The following is a 15,158-nucleotide window of genomic DNA, read 5'->3' as shown; positions in this document are numbered from 1 at the left end:
TATATATATATATATAATGAATTATTTAATTAAAATTGATCAACTTAATCATTAATTACTATCTTAAAATTTTATTAAATAAAACAACATGCTATGGCATGCTTAAATTTAATAGAATAATTTAAAAAATAAAAAGTTATTTTTTTATTTTATATGTAAAATTAAAAATCAAATTATATATAATTAAAATTATTAAAAAAATACAAAGCATGAAATATAAATATTAACTTAAATTACTCAGATACTTTGGGTATTGTCAAATTTATAAGAATTTTTATGGTCTTCTGAATATTAAATTAAATTGTAAAATTTAATTAATACATAAGTTTAAAAAATGTGTAATGTTACGTTGCGAAAATATTTTTTTTTTAAATAAAAATTAAAAATTGAAAAAGTAAAATTTAAAATCTTTTAAATTTATTAAAATATATTTATTATTAGGTTAAATTTAGAGTGCTTAATAAAAATAATTATAATTTTTAAATTAATAATTATAATAAAATATATTATGTATATGAATTTATTTTAAAAAATACAATTTATACAATTAAATATTAATTTATGTTATTCACACTGACTAATATGTGGAGCAAATCTAATTGGAATTATAGCAATATCCCCTCCCCTGCACCGAGCTGTCTCACAGTTACAAGAGCCAGCGGGCATCTTAGATTTCCGCGGGTGAAGAGTCGCCGGAATATTCTAAACAGCAGTGAGAATATTTCGTTGGCGGCGGCGGACCCACATAAATTGTTTAGTTGGATTCTCGCGTTAAGGAAAACCCCAAAAAGACCAAAAGCTCAGCTGACTCCAAGTGCCCCGCACGTTTTTTTGACGTGCAACTGCTTTTTAGGTTCCGATGGATAAATGTTGTTAGTACTTTTAGCACATTTTTGTATAGAATATAACCAAAAAAAAAAAAAAAAAAAAAAAGAGTATTTACGTAGTTTCTGATTCCCGTGGATTTCAACTCTCTCAAAATAACACAATAAAATAGTTTCGTAATTTTGGAGAAGGAGCGACTCCTCATAAAAGGTTGCAGTAGACCCAATTTAAGTAATTATTTATAAAAGTTATAAATTTTTATAAAGTCGTATTCACATATTTAATATGATAATAAATATATTTAAATAAATTTAAAAAATTTCAAATTTATTCTTTTAATTTTTAATTTTTATTTTAAAAAAATTATAAATTCTTATAAAATCTTATGATTTTATAGAGAAATTGACGCTTATCCAATATTGAAAGGTTAAAAAAATTGATAACTTAATAACCGATAGGCGATTAAAACTTAAATCAAATTAAATTTATATTGATATTTAACTAAAATAAAATTGGAATGAAATTATGCTAATTTGATTTATGAGCAAAATTAAAATAAAATGGTTTTTGATATATCTGATTTTCCTCTTACTCCATGATAAATCTGATTTTCTTCTTGCTCTTTCATATGGGTCTCTCAATGTTCGATTTGATGAAAGGACCTGCAAAATAAGAAAAGATGGTCAGAGGTCTACCGGGGATGCCCCCAGTGGAGACCCTCCAACTTTCAAATCAGGTTCATGAACTGGTGTAGTCTAGAAAGGCCAGGGTTGAAGAGAAAAAATAATAATCTGGAGCTCTCCTCTAGAAGGAAGAAAAAGACCCCCTCAAAAGAAGATCTCTTCTCCTTTTTACCTGCTAGTGACGTCTCACGGCCTCCCTGCTATTGTGTTAGCTGTCTATGTCACTCAGGCCCGTATGTACGGACGTGTCAGACCCCTTCTCCATGTCAGGCGGCCATTTAATTCCCCTGGCACGCGTGCGGGCAGGGCTGCAAAGTGACCGGACCAGCTCCTTTTCCTCACATCACATCACCGGGCTGGACTTCTTCTTACTGGACCTGGGCTCGCGGGTAACCCATCCGGCCCGACGTGTTTGGGTCGAGGCCTGAAATGTTGAATCGGTCATCCTAAGGGATTTTGTGGGTTTTGGGCCAATTAGTTCACTTGGGTTTGATCTTGCCCAAGGTAGATGAGGCCCAGCGGTCATCAATTGCCCCTTCACCTTCTCAAAAGTTATTCCAGGAGTGATGAGGGGCTAAATCTCCATTATGACCACGTTGCCCTAGAACGGCTCTTGTCAAAACGTCCTTTCCTTGCCTTTTTATTTCTTTGTCTCTTTACTTTGATGTTTGGATGTATGATGATCTGGAGGTGTATATTCGATGATGAATGATATTTCACCTCGGCCTGTACCTCATTTATACTTAGATTATTTTGTTTAAGTTTTTTATTCACTACGAGCTGATCCGATCTGGGAGCATGACCCTTTGCTTTCGTTTATCATTTTGTGTGTTTCGCATTTGCGGTCCTTTTCATATAGGGGGCTTGGCTCTCCGCTATTTCTTCCATACTTAGCTTTATTCTCATTGGTTGTTTACTTGTTGTGAGTCCGTCCGTACTACGAGTTCGGGATCTCAGATTTTTGTTCTTTGCTTTGGTGCCCCGAGCTCTTTTGCGAAGTCGGACTTAATTTCTTGCTTTCTTGTCTAGCCTTATACAAGCTATGTTTCAGCCTGACTGCTTGTTTGTTCAGCTTTAACTTTTCTTTTAAAGGCTTATAGCCTTGCCAGTACAGACATAAGGCTCAATAGGGAGGTATGTCTATCCCCTCTGGGCTTTTGGGGAGATCGACCCCGAGTCGGAGAGGTTGGACTATCTGTTTTGGGTTTGACCATACTAGGGTTCGATTCTTTTATATCCAATGAGTCAAGACTTTCCACTCCCCCATCCGATCATTCAGAATTGTTCACTCAGCCTTTTACATTGCTCCTGTCCCCTTGATTCTTTATCTAAGCATTTGGTTCTCAAGTCTGTCTTGGTTGTTTGGGTTTTTTGCCCCCAAGTGCTTTTCGGGCTGTCTTCCCTCAAGCGTTTTACGGGCTCTTTGCTGCTTAGACCTTTCTCTAAGCTAGCCGAACTGGTTTAATGCTAGCGGTCAATTCTCGAGGTTGGTGCCTCTTATGATTGCCCTTGGTCATTTGTTTGGTTCTCTATCTCGGTATGCATTTCGTTTAGGATTCGCTTCGCCTTAATCTGATCTGCCTATTGGCTTTACCAGTGCCGAGCTCATTTTCTTGAGATCGGCATGGCATTTTGGCTGTTCGCTCCGTGAGCCTTGCACTAGCCTTTAGTAGGCTGCATTGCTACATGATAAGGGCGTTGGGGCGCCTTAGTTTAATTTCTTTATACACTGGCTATTTTGCGAGATCGAGGTCTTATTTGTAATGACCCCAAAATGGACCGTTATCGGCGCTAGGATTCAGGTCGGCTTAAGGCCGCCAGAACCCGTAACAAGCCTGCTATACTCTCTGTGTACCTGTAAATCTCATACATGATCATACATTTTTTGTGAAAATAAAAACTCTTTTCTCTGTACCAAGGCTTAACCTGTGCATGCACTATCTCTGTACTCTGTACTCTGTACTCAGTACTCTGTACCCCTGACTAGAGCTTGCTCTAGATGGGTTAACTCATACCTGTTAAGCCTGGTTTTTCACATACTCTGTAAAACATATACATATACAGATCATGTACATAACAAAATATTTATAACACAAACATCACTAAGTCAAGCACAATTCTAACTTTATACACAACTGTTACATCTCTTTAATAATACATGTCCACTATATTCTATTACACAACTCTTCTCTCTTCCTGTACTCTGCTGGACTTCCCCTGTACACTGTACACTGAACCTGCAAGACTGAGGTTAAGGGAGTGGGATGAGCTCTATAGCCCAGTGAGTAGAACAGGAAAACATATCATTAAAACATGATCTTATGGAATGCATCATAACACAGACAATCCACATCAAGGGTCAACCTGTCACCAAATAGTCCCAGTATCTCATACCAGGGCGTATTCAAAGGCACCTGGATTTCCTGTCTCATATATGTATATGTGTATATAACACCTGTACTTACCATTGCCAGGGCGTAGTCAAAGGCTCCTGGACTTAACTATACCTGCCAGGGCGTAGTCAAAGGCTCCTGGACCTCTATACCTGCCAGGGCGTCGTCAAAGGCTCCTGGACTTCTATACCTGCCAGGGCGTAGGCAAAGGCTCCTGGACTTATCTCAGTGACTATTGGATCATTCAGCATTCACCCACATCAATAAATAACTATGCAATGCAACATATTCGTGGATTCTAATGCAATCAACCTACTGCATACCCATGATGCATGAAATATGCTAAAAACATTCCATTTCTCAATTAAAAGAATTAAGTTTAGTTCCACTCACCTTTGGCTATCTGGACTGACTTTGCAGGCTCTGAAACACTGGAGCAGTACTCACTGCTGCTCTCTTTGGTTCCTTTGGTCTGTGTAGGCACAGATAAACGCAAATGAGGGACCAGACTAGCTTATGACTAACTCTATTAAACTCCCCAAGAATCCCCTTAAACTCACTCAAACATCCATGCAAAGCATGCAAAAGAAGGTTGGACAGAACACTTTCGGCGGCAGGTTCGGCGGCCGAAAGTCCTCTCCAGAGACGAAACTCATGCACCTTCGGCAGCCAAATCTCAACTTTCGGCAGCCGAACCCTTTCGGGGGCTGAAAGGCATTCCAGAGACGAAAGTCTCTAACCTTCGGCGGCCGAAACTCCCCTCCAAAGCCGAAAGTCCAAAAGCTCGGGGGCAAGCTTGGGCAGCCGAAGCCACCTCCTCATGGGTTCGGCGGCCGAATGTACCTTCGGCGGCCGAACTTGAGTTCATCAGCAAGGCAGAAACTTGCTCTGCCTCTCGCCAAAAAGCTCCAATCTTCCTCACACTCAACCACCTCAACTCCTTAACATGCATACACCCAAGTTTATGCTCAAAGGGGTCAGAAAATACCTGAAAACCCCAAACACACAAAACAAATAACACATATACAAGTTTTTCTCACAAAATCACCAAAACTTCAAAAATAACCCTATTCATGCAACTCTCCCCCAAAACCTCATAAAACCTTCAGAAAACATAAAAACAGACTCAGGATCTTCACTTACCTCTTGAAACTACGAAGATGAACGATCCTAACGTGAAGTTTTGGAGCAACTCTCCTTCAAACTCTCCAAAATACACAACTTTGAGTTTGTAGCTTAAAACCTTCAAAAGAACATAAAAACTAATCAAACCTTTGTAAGATTTGATAAAAAAATGTAAAATACTCAAGAAGGACAGAGTCTCACCTCAGAAATTGAAAGGAATCAGCGAGCCTTATCCTTTCAACCGACTGAGGGCCTTTTATAGGTGGCTGGCCAGACCACCTTCGGCGGCCACATGTGAAACCGAAAGCCATGCATGTTCGGCGGCTGAACCTCACCTTCGGCGGCCGAACCTGGCTTTTCTGCCTTGGTTCATTTCACTCAAAAACTCATTTCCTTATGCTTTAAAACTATGAAATATATCATAACCTTTTAGAAAAACATAAATCTAACCCTTCTAGAGGATTCCGACATCCTGGAGTCTATCGGACGACAAGAATTCCGATGCCGGACTCTAGCCGGGTATTACATCATTAGCCTGTAATCCGAGCTCTTTTGAGAGGTCATATTCAGATTTTTTATTCCAGCAGCCTCTTGAGATCAGCATGGTGCTTTGGCACTTTTGGCTATTGTGTGAGATTAAAGTCTCTTTACCTCATGACCCGAGCTCATTTGGGAGGTCGGATTTTAACTTTTAATTTGTGGTCCAGTGCCCTAATATTTTATGTGAGGTTGAAACTTTGTTCTTATGTATTGTTTTTGTGCGTTGCTATCGTATGCCGCTGTTTACTGTGAGCATACGATATTTTTTAATAAAAGGAGAAAGGATAGTTCCCTTCATCCTCTCAGCTTGGTTTTGTGGTGCGGGCGGTCTTTTTCCGAGATCAGTCACCTATCTCATTGAGGGTTTTGCGCAAGATTCAGGCTCATTGGCCTTATTGTTACTTCCAGGCTCTCTAGCCTTGCATGGGATTCAGGTTCATTGGCCTTACTGTCGCTTCATCATCTCAGTTGATTTTGTGATGCCGGGAGTCATTTTCCGAGGCTGGTCACCTACCTCACTGAGGTCTTGCGCAAGATTCAAGCTCATTGGCCTTATTGTCGCTTCCAGACTCTCTAGCCTTGCATGGGATTCAGGCTCATTGCCCTTACTGTCGCTTCATCATCTCAGCCAGTTTTGTGGTGCCAGGGGTCATTTTCCGAGGCTGATCACCTACCTCACTGAGGTCTTGCACAAGATTCAGGCTCATTGGCCTTACTGTCGCTTCATCATCTCAGCCAATTTTATGGTGCCGAGGGTCATTTTTCGAGGCTGGTCACCTACCTCACTGAGGTCTTGCACAAGATTCAGGCTCATTGGCCTTACTGTCTCTTTCAGGCTCTCTAGCCTTACATGGGATTCAGGCTCATTGGCTTACTGTCGCTTCATCATCTCAGCCGGTTTTGTGGTGCCGAGGGTCATTTTTTGAGGCCGGTCACCTACCTCACTGAGGTCTTGCGCAAGATTCAGGCTCATTAGCCTTACTGTCGCTTCTAGGCTCTCTAGCCTTGCATGGGATTCAGGCTCATTGGCCTTACTGTCGCTTCATCATCTTAGCCAGTTTTGTAGTGCTGGGGATCATTTTTTGAGGTCGGTCACGTACCTCACTGAGGTCTTGCGCAAGATTCAGGCTCATTGGCCTTACTGTCGCTTCATCATCTTAGCCAATTTTGTAGTGCCGGGGGTCATTTTTCGAGGCTAGCCACCTACCTCACTGAGGTCTTGTGCAAAATTCAGGCTTATTGGCCTTACTGTCGCTTCCAGGCTCTCTAGCCTTGCATGGGATTTAGGCTCATTGGCCTTACTGTCGCTTCATCATCTCAGCCGGTTTTATGGTGCCGAGGGTCATTTTCCGAGGCCGGTCACCTACCTCACTAAGGTCTTGCGCAGGATTCAGGCTCATTGGCCTTACTGTTGTTTTCAGGCTCTCTAGCCTTGCATGGGATTCAGGCTCATTGGCTTACTGTCGCTTCATCATCTCAGCCGTTTTTGTGGTGCCGAGGGTCATTTTTTGAGGCCAGTCACCTACCTCACTGAGGTCTTACGCAAGATTCAGGCTCATTGGCCTTACTGTCGCTTTCAGGCTCTCTAGCCTTGCGTGGGATTTAGGCTCATTGGCCTTACTATTGCTTCATCATCTCAGCCAGTTTTGTGGTTCTGGAGGTCATTTTCCGAGGCCGGTCACCTACCTCACTGAGGTCTTGCGCAAGATTCAGGCTCATTGGCCTTACTGTCGCTTCATCATCTCAGCCGATTTTGTGGTGCCGGGGGTCATTTTTCGAGGCCGATCACCTACCTCACTGAGGTCTTGCGCAAGATTCAGGCTCATTGGGCTTACTGTCGCTTCCAGGCTCTCTAGCCTTGCATGGGATTTAGGCTCATTAGCTTACTGTCGCTTCATCATCTCAGCCGGTTTTGTGGTGCCGAGGGTCATTTTTTGAGGCCGGTCACCTACCTCACTGAGGTCTTGCGCAAGATTCAGGCTCATTAGCCTTACTGTCGCTTCTAGGCTCTCTAGCCTTGCATGGGATTCAGGCTCATTGGCCTTACTTTCGCTTCATCATCTTAGCCAGTTTTGTAGTGCCGGGGATCATTTTTTGAGGCCGGTCACGTACCTCACTGAGGTCTTGCGCAAGATTCAGGCTCATTGGCCTTACTGTCGCTTCATCATCTTAGCCAATTTTGTAGTGCCGGGGGTCATTTTTCGAGGCTAGCCACCTACCTCACTGAGGTCTTGTGCAAAATTCAGGCTCATTGGCCTTACTGTCGCTTCCAGGCTCTCTAGCCTTGCATGGGATTTAGGCTCATTGGCCTTACTATCGCTTCATCATCTCAGCCGATTTTATGGTGCCGAGGGTCATTTTCCGAGGCCGGTCACCTACCTCACTAAGGTCTTGCGCAGGATTCAGGCTCATTGGCCTTACTGTTGTTTTCAGGCTCTCTAGCCTTGCATGGGATTCAGGCTCATTGGCTTACTGTCGCTTCATCATCTCAACCGTTTTTGTGGTGCCGAGGGTCATTTTTTGAGGCCAGTCACCTACCTCACTGAGGTCTTACGCAAGATTCAGGCTCATTGGCCTTACTGTCGCTTCCAGGCTCTCTAGCCTTGCGTGGGATTTAGGCTCATTGGCCTTACTATTGCTTCATCATCTCAGCCAGTTTTGTGATTCTGGAGGTCATTTTCCGAGGCCGGTCACCTACCTCACTGAGGTCTTGCACAAGATTCAGGCTCATTGGCCTTACTGTCGCCTCATCATCTCAGCCGATTTTGTGGTGCCGGGGGTCATTTTTCGAGGCCGATCACCTACCTCACTGAGGTCTTGCGCAAGATTCAGGCTCATTGGGCTTACTGTCGCTTCCAGGCTCTCTAGCCTTGCATGGGATTTAGGCTCATTGGCCTTACTGTCGCTTCATCATCTTAGCCGATTTTGTAGTGCCGGGGGTCATTTTCCGAGGCCCATCACCTACCTCACTGAGGTCTTGCGCAAGATTCAGGCTCATTGGCCTTATTGTCGCTTCATCATCTCAACCGATTTTGTGGTGCCCGGGGTCATTTTTCGAGGCCGGTCACCTACCTCACTGAGGTCTTGCGCAAGATTCAAGCTCATTGGCCTTACTGTCGCTTCATCATCTCAGTCGATTTTGTGGTGCCGGGGGTCATTTTTCGAGGCCTATCACCTACCTCACTGAGGTCTTGCGCAAGATTCAGGCTCATTGGCCTTACTGTAGCTTGCAGGCTCTCTAACCTTGCATGGGATTCAGGCTCATTGGATTTACTGTCGCTTCATCATCTCAGCTAGTTTTGTGGTGCCGGGGGTAATTTTTCAAGGTCGATCACCTACCTCACTAAGGTCTTGCGCAAGATTCAGGCTCATTGGGCTTACTGTCGCTTCTAGGCTCTCTAGCCTTGCATGGGATTCAGGCTCATTGGCCTTACTGTCGCTTCATCATCTTAGCCGATTTTGTAGTGCCGGGGGTCATTTTCCGAGGCCCATCACCTACCTCACTGAGGTCTTGTGCAAGATTCAGGCTCATTGGCCTTATTGTCGCTTCATCATCTCAATCGATTTTGTGGTGCCGGGGGTCATTTTTCGAGGCCGGTCACCTACCTCTCTGAGGTCTTGTGCAAGATTCAGGCTCATTGGCCTTACTGTCGCTTCATCATCTCAGTCGGTTTTGTGGTGCCGGGGTCATTTTTCGAGGCCGATCACCTACCTCACTGAGGTCTTGTGCAAGATTCAGGCTCATTGGCCTTACTGTCGCTTGCAGGCTCTCTAACCTTGCATGAGATTCAGGCTCATTGGCCTTACTGTCGCTTCATCATCTCAGCCAGTTTTGTGGTGCCAGGTGTAACAGCCCGGACGTGATCCCCGGCACTGTTACCGTTCACGGCCCGGACGTGATCCCCGGCCCCGTGAACAGCTCTTAACATCCCTTCACCCTCACGGGTTCCAGGCAGGATTTGTCCCTCGGGGGAGCCATTACGGCCCGCCCTAGCCCGAGTGGATTTGGCCCAATTCCTTCCTCTGGGAATTAGGTCGCCTCCCCCACTGCTCGAACCCTTGACCTCCCACTTTAAGGGAATAGTCTGGTGAGAGTGAGTACCAATTGTTCCAATTAGTGGAAAGCCCGAGGTGGCAAGAGGCCAGGCGAGGGATAGCCCTGGGCCGTGAGCGGTAACAGTGCTGGGGATCACGTCCGGGCTGTTACATAAAAATGCGCCTTTTTATGTAACAGCCCGGACGTGAACCCCAGCACTGTTACCGCTCACAGCCCGTGACCTTCCTCTGGGCCCAGCCACTGTGAGCAGCTCTTAACATCCCTTCACCCTCACGGGTTCCAGGCAGGATTTGTCCCCTTGGGTTCTCGTCAAACGCATCCTTCCCCAAGTGGATTTGGCCCAAATTTCCCTTGGGAAATTAGGTCGCCTCCCCCACTGCTCGAACCCTTGACCCCCCACTTTAAGGGAATAGTCTGGTGAGAGTGAGTACCAATTGTTCCAATTGGAACAATTGGTACTCACTCTCACCAGACTATTCCCTTAAAGTGGGGGGTCAAGGGTTCGAGCAGTGGGGGAGGCGACCTAATTCCCAGAGGAAGGAATTGGGCCAAATCCACTCGGGCTAGGGCGGGCCGTAATGGCTCCCCCGAGGGACAAATGCTGCCTGGAACCCGTGAGGGTGAAGGGATGTTAAGAGTTGTTCACGGGGCCGGGGATCACGTCCGGGCAGTGAACGGTAACAGTGCCGGGGATCACGTCCGGGCTGTTACATAAAAAGGCGCCTTTTTATGTAACAGCCCGGACGTGAACCCCGGCACTGTTACCGTTCACACCCAGGGCTATCCCTCGCCTGGCCTCTTGCCACCTCGGGCTTTCCACTGGCGTATGAACAGCTCTTAACATCTCTTCACCCTCACGGGTTCCAGGCAGGATTTGTCCCCTTGGGTTCTCGTCAAACGCATCCTTCCCCAAGTGGATTTGGCCCCAATTTCCCTTGGGAAATTAGGTCGCCTCCCCCACTGCTCGAACCCTTGACCTCCCACTTTAAGGGAATAGTCTGGTGAGAGTGAGTACCAATTGTTGGAACAATTGGTACTCACTCTCACCAGACTATTCCCTTAAAGTGGGAGGTCAAGGGTTCGAGCAGTGGGGGAGGCGACCTAATTTCCCAAGGGAAATTGGGGCCAAATCCACTTGGGGAAGGATGCGTTTGACGAGAACCCAAGGGGACAAATCCTGCCTAGAACCCGTGAGGGTGAAGGGATGTTAAGAGCTGCTCACAGTGGCTGGGCCCAGAGGAAGGTCACGGGCTGTGAGCGGTAACAGTGCCGGGGTTCACGTCCGGGCTGTTACATAAAAAGGCGCCTTTTTATGTAACAGCCCGGACGTGATCCCCGGCACTGTTATCGCTCACGGCCCAGGGCTATCCCTCGCCTGGCCTCTTGCCACCTCGGGCTTTCCACTAATTGGAACAATTGGTACTCACTCTCACCAGACTATTCCCTTAAAGTGGGAGGTCAAGGGATCGAGCAGTGGGGGAGGCGACCTAATTCCCAGAGGAAGGAATTGGGCCAAATCCACTCGGGCTAGGGCGGGCCGTAATGGCTCCCCCGAGGGACAAATCCTGCCTGGAACCCGTGAGGGTGAAGGGATGTTAAGAGTTGTTCACGGGGCCGGGGATCACGTCCGGGCCGTGAACGGTAACAGTGCCGGGGATCACGTCCGGGCTGTTACACCAGGGGTCATTTTCCAAGGCCGATCACCTACCTCACTAAGGTCTTGCGCAAGATTTAGGCTCATTGGCCTTACTGTCGCTTCATCATCTCAACCAGTTTTGTGGTACTGGGGGTCATTTTTCGAGGTAGGTCACCTACCTCACTGAGGTATTGCACAAGATTTAGGCTCATTGACCTTACTGTCGCTTCCAGGCTCTCTAGCCTTGCATGGGATTCAGGCTCATTGGCCTTACTGTCGCTTCATCATCTTAGCCGATTTTCTAGTGCCAGGGGTCATTTTCTGAGGCCCGTCACCTACCTCACTGAGGTCTTGCGCAAGATTCAGGCTCATTGGCCTTATTGTCGCTTCATCATCTCAGCTGATTTTGTGGTGCCGTGGGTCATTTTTCGAGGCCGGTCACCTACCTCACTGAGCTCTTGCGCAAGATTCAGGCCCATTGGCCTTACTGTCGCTTTATTATCTCAGCCGGTTTTGTGGTGCCGGGGGTCATTTTCCAAGATCGGTCACCTACCTCACTAAGGTCTTGCTTTTTCTTCTGAATTTTTTATGCAAAATAAGAGCTTGCACATAGTATATATAACAAGAATGCTCGTTGTGAATTTGATAATATTTATCAATAGATAATGTATCACGCAAGACATTTAACTTTATATTTCAATTTTGAATTTATAAAATATTATGCTTGAGCATGTAAAATATTGTAAAAAGTTTAAGTATTATTTAAACTTTATAATTCTGTAATCAATAATGATTGCAAAAAATGATAAATAAAATGAAAGTAGTGTAAAAACTCTTGATTTTGAAGTTTATCTAGTTGTGATGATCGATAATAATTAATTGTTTGCGGTAGGTGTGGATTGTGTGTAAGCTAATTTTAGAAAATCATTTACAATGGCATTGTTGTAATATTTGTAAAGAATTTGGGTACTTATCTCCCAGTGATCAAGGGCCACATCGACCACTTTTGCATGGATTGTGTTGACGCATGGCTTTACTCCAATCCCATCAAACTCAATCTTGAAAAATTGACAATTTTGGTATTTGGCTGACCTACTGTAGTCCGAGCTCCTCACTCGTGATCTTCTGCAGTCTAGATAGGCCCAAACTTTTTATCCTGGTCGTGCTCAAGGTTTTCAACACGTCTAAGACCGTCTTATGCGTGTGAGTTAACATTAATCAATTGTGATCACCTTGTCCCACTACAGCCTTCCAGCTTCACTGGGATCGCTCGATCTGTTGTCCTCTTCCTAAGGCCATGCGTGACCAGCTCTGTGTAATTCATGGCTTTACAAGCTTTTGGAGCTCTCTAACATGGTTAGCTAACCTCAACTAATCTCTTTCTAAGACTGGACTTGGGTTCTCGAATTCTCCATCATCGACCTCGCCCAATTTTTCAAAGTTGCACTTCGATGTTTGGTTCTTCAAGAGCTAATCTTGACTTCGAACTCTGCGAATCCAACCGCCCATTAACTTGGGTCATCTTTCAGTCCGCCGACATGCAACTCGTCTTCAATTTTTGACCCACATGTTCAGCAAAGGTTCTCCTAAATTAGTTTATCTGGTCTGCTGAAATTCCAGTCTGCTCTTATCATTAAGAGGTTATCCAGTTGGTCCGACCAGTTGGAGTATGTGTTGTCGACCACGATTATTTGGGACCTGCTCTAGTTGAGCTCGCGAGCTAGTCGACCTAGTGAGTTCCTTTGCCAACTTTTTCTGTTGGTCCCTCGAGGTCGTCTTGCTCGATTCCTTTCACTGATCTTCTGAAAGTGACTAGCCCAAGCTCTTTCACCGATCTCTCGAGGAGGACCAGCCGGAGCTCTTCCATCAATCTTTAGCTCGAGCCTTTCCACTGACTTGTTGAGGGTTGCCAGGTCGGATTCTTCCTCTAACTTGTTAAGGAGTTTGACCGAGTTCTTCCATCGACCTTTATCTCAAGTTCTTCCACCGACCTATTTCTCATCATTTGTTGTGCAGTCCGACCTCGCCTATTTATTGTCTAGAGTTGTCCAATTTATCCAACCTGCTTTATTTTTCCTCGCGAATCCCCCTTTCTTTTTTTTTATTATTAATTTTCTCTCTAAATTGCTAACTTGAACTTTATAGCCAAACTGCCAATCAAATTTTACAACATATATACGGTCGACCTCACATATATCACTCATTTTTTTTCTTTTTATAGAAAATATTAAAATTTTATACTCATAGATAAGTATTTTGATATGAAGTTTCACTTCACTAGAATTCAAAGAAAAAGTTAGTAGTAATAAAATTTAATAAACATTAAAATAAACTATCTGAAAGACTATCAAAATATTATTGAACATAATGAATCTTTCTTTTCAGCTGGGTTAGTACAAACCTCTAGCTTCCTTTTCGCACAAACTTTCATACCTTCACGTGGATCTCAATGGATGAATTTAGGAACTTTAGAGATAGTAAAATCTCTTTCGTTCCCACAGATGGCGCCATTTGATAGATCTGATTTTCCTTTTACTCCATGATAGATCTGGTTTTCTTCTTGCTCTTTCATATGGGTCTCTCAATGTTTAATTTGATGAAAGGACATGCAAAATAAAGAAAGATGGTCAGGGGTCTACCGAGGATGCCCCCAGTGGAGACCCTCCGACGTTCAAGTCAGGTTCATGAACTGGTGTAGTCTGGAAAGGCCAGGGTTGGAGAGAAAAAATAATAATCTGGAGCTCTCCTCCAGAAGGAAGAAGAAGACCCCTTCAAAAGAAGATCCCTTCTCCTTTTTACCTCCCTGCTATTGTGCTAGCTGTCTATGTCACTCAGGCCCGTATGTACAGACGTGTCAGACCCCTCTCTATGCCAGACAACCATTTAATTCCCCCGGCGCGCGTGCGGACAGGGCTGAAAAGTGACTGGACCAGCTCCTCTCCCTCACGTCACATCACCGGGCTAGGCTTCTTCTTACTGGACCTGAGCTCGCGGGTAACCCATCCGGCCCGACGTATTTGGGTTGAGACCTAAAATGCTGAGTCGGTCAGCCTAAGGAGTTTTGTGGGTTTTAGACCAGTTAGTTCACTTGGGTCTGACCTTGCCCAGAGTGGATGAGGCTTAGCGGTCATCAGTTTTTATTGTTGTATTTCATAAAAACTCTAACTAAATTGCAATCTTAAAAAAAACCAAAACAAATTGACAGGAAATCTTTAGAGAGTAATTTGATTTTTGGATGCTTGAATCAAAATCGTAAATAAATAAATTTTAAATATTTTTATAAAATTATCAAGAATTTAGATGTAATATTTTTATATAATTATTAATTGAAACATAAGAAATATATTCATCTAATAGTAATCATAATTTATGATAAATAAACCTCGGCTATGATGAATATTTAGTTACTTATTGAATTTGCAATGGATTAAAATATTATAATTACTGAATAAATTTTGATTCATCTATTATTGCAATATTTTATCTATTGTTTTTTTTTTTTTAAAAATCCTACTAAGGTGCATAAATTATATAGCAAATAAAGTTGTAGTTAGGAGATTTAAATTGAAAACATCGATCAAATTAAATTAATTTGAAAATTCAATTCAGTTTTTTATTCATTTCAGTTCGATTCGATTTCAATTTCAAAAATTTTGATTATTTTCGTTCAGTTAGATTTGAATAAAAAAAATTAAAAAAATTGAATCAAATCGATTATTAATAATAATATATTATTTTTAATAATATAGATATTATATTATATTAAAATTAAAATATTTTAATAAAATTTTAAAATATTAAAAATAAAATATAAAAAAATATTAAAAATTCAAATCAATAAAATAAAATTAAATTAAACTAAATGAAATGGAATCAATTTGATTCGATTCGATTTAATT

Source organism: Manihot esculenta, chromosome 12 (assembly GCF_001659605.2).
Source record: "Manihot esculenta cultivar AM560-2 chromosome 12, M.esculenta_v8, whole genome shotgun sequence".
NCBI lineage: Eukaryota > Viridiplantae > Streptophyta > Magnoliopsida > Malpighiales > Euphorbiaceae > Manihot > Manihot esculenta.
Note: the sequence above shows the minus strand (reverse complement) of the source record.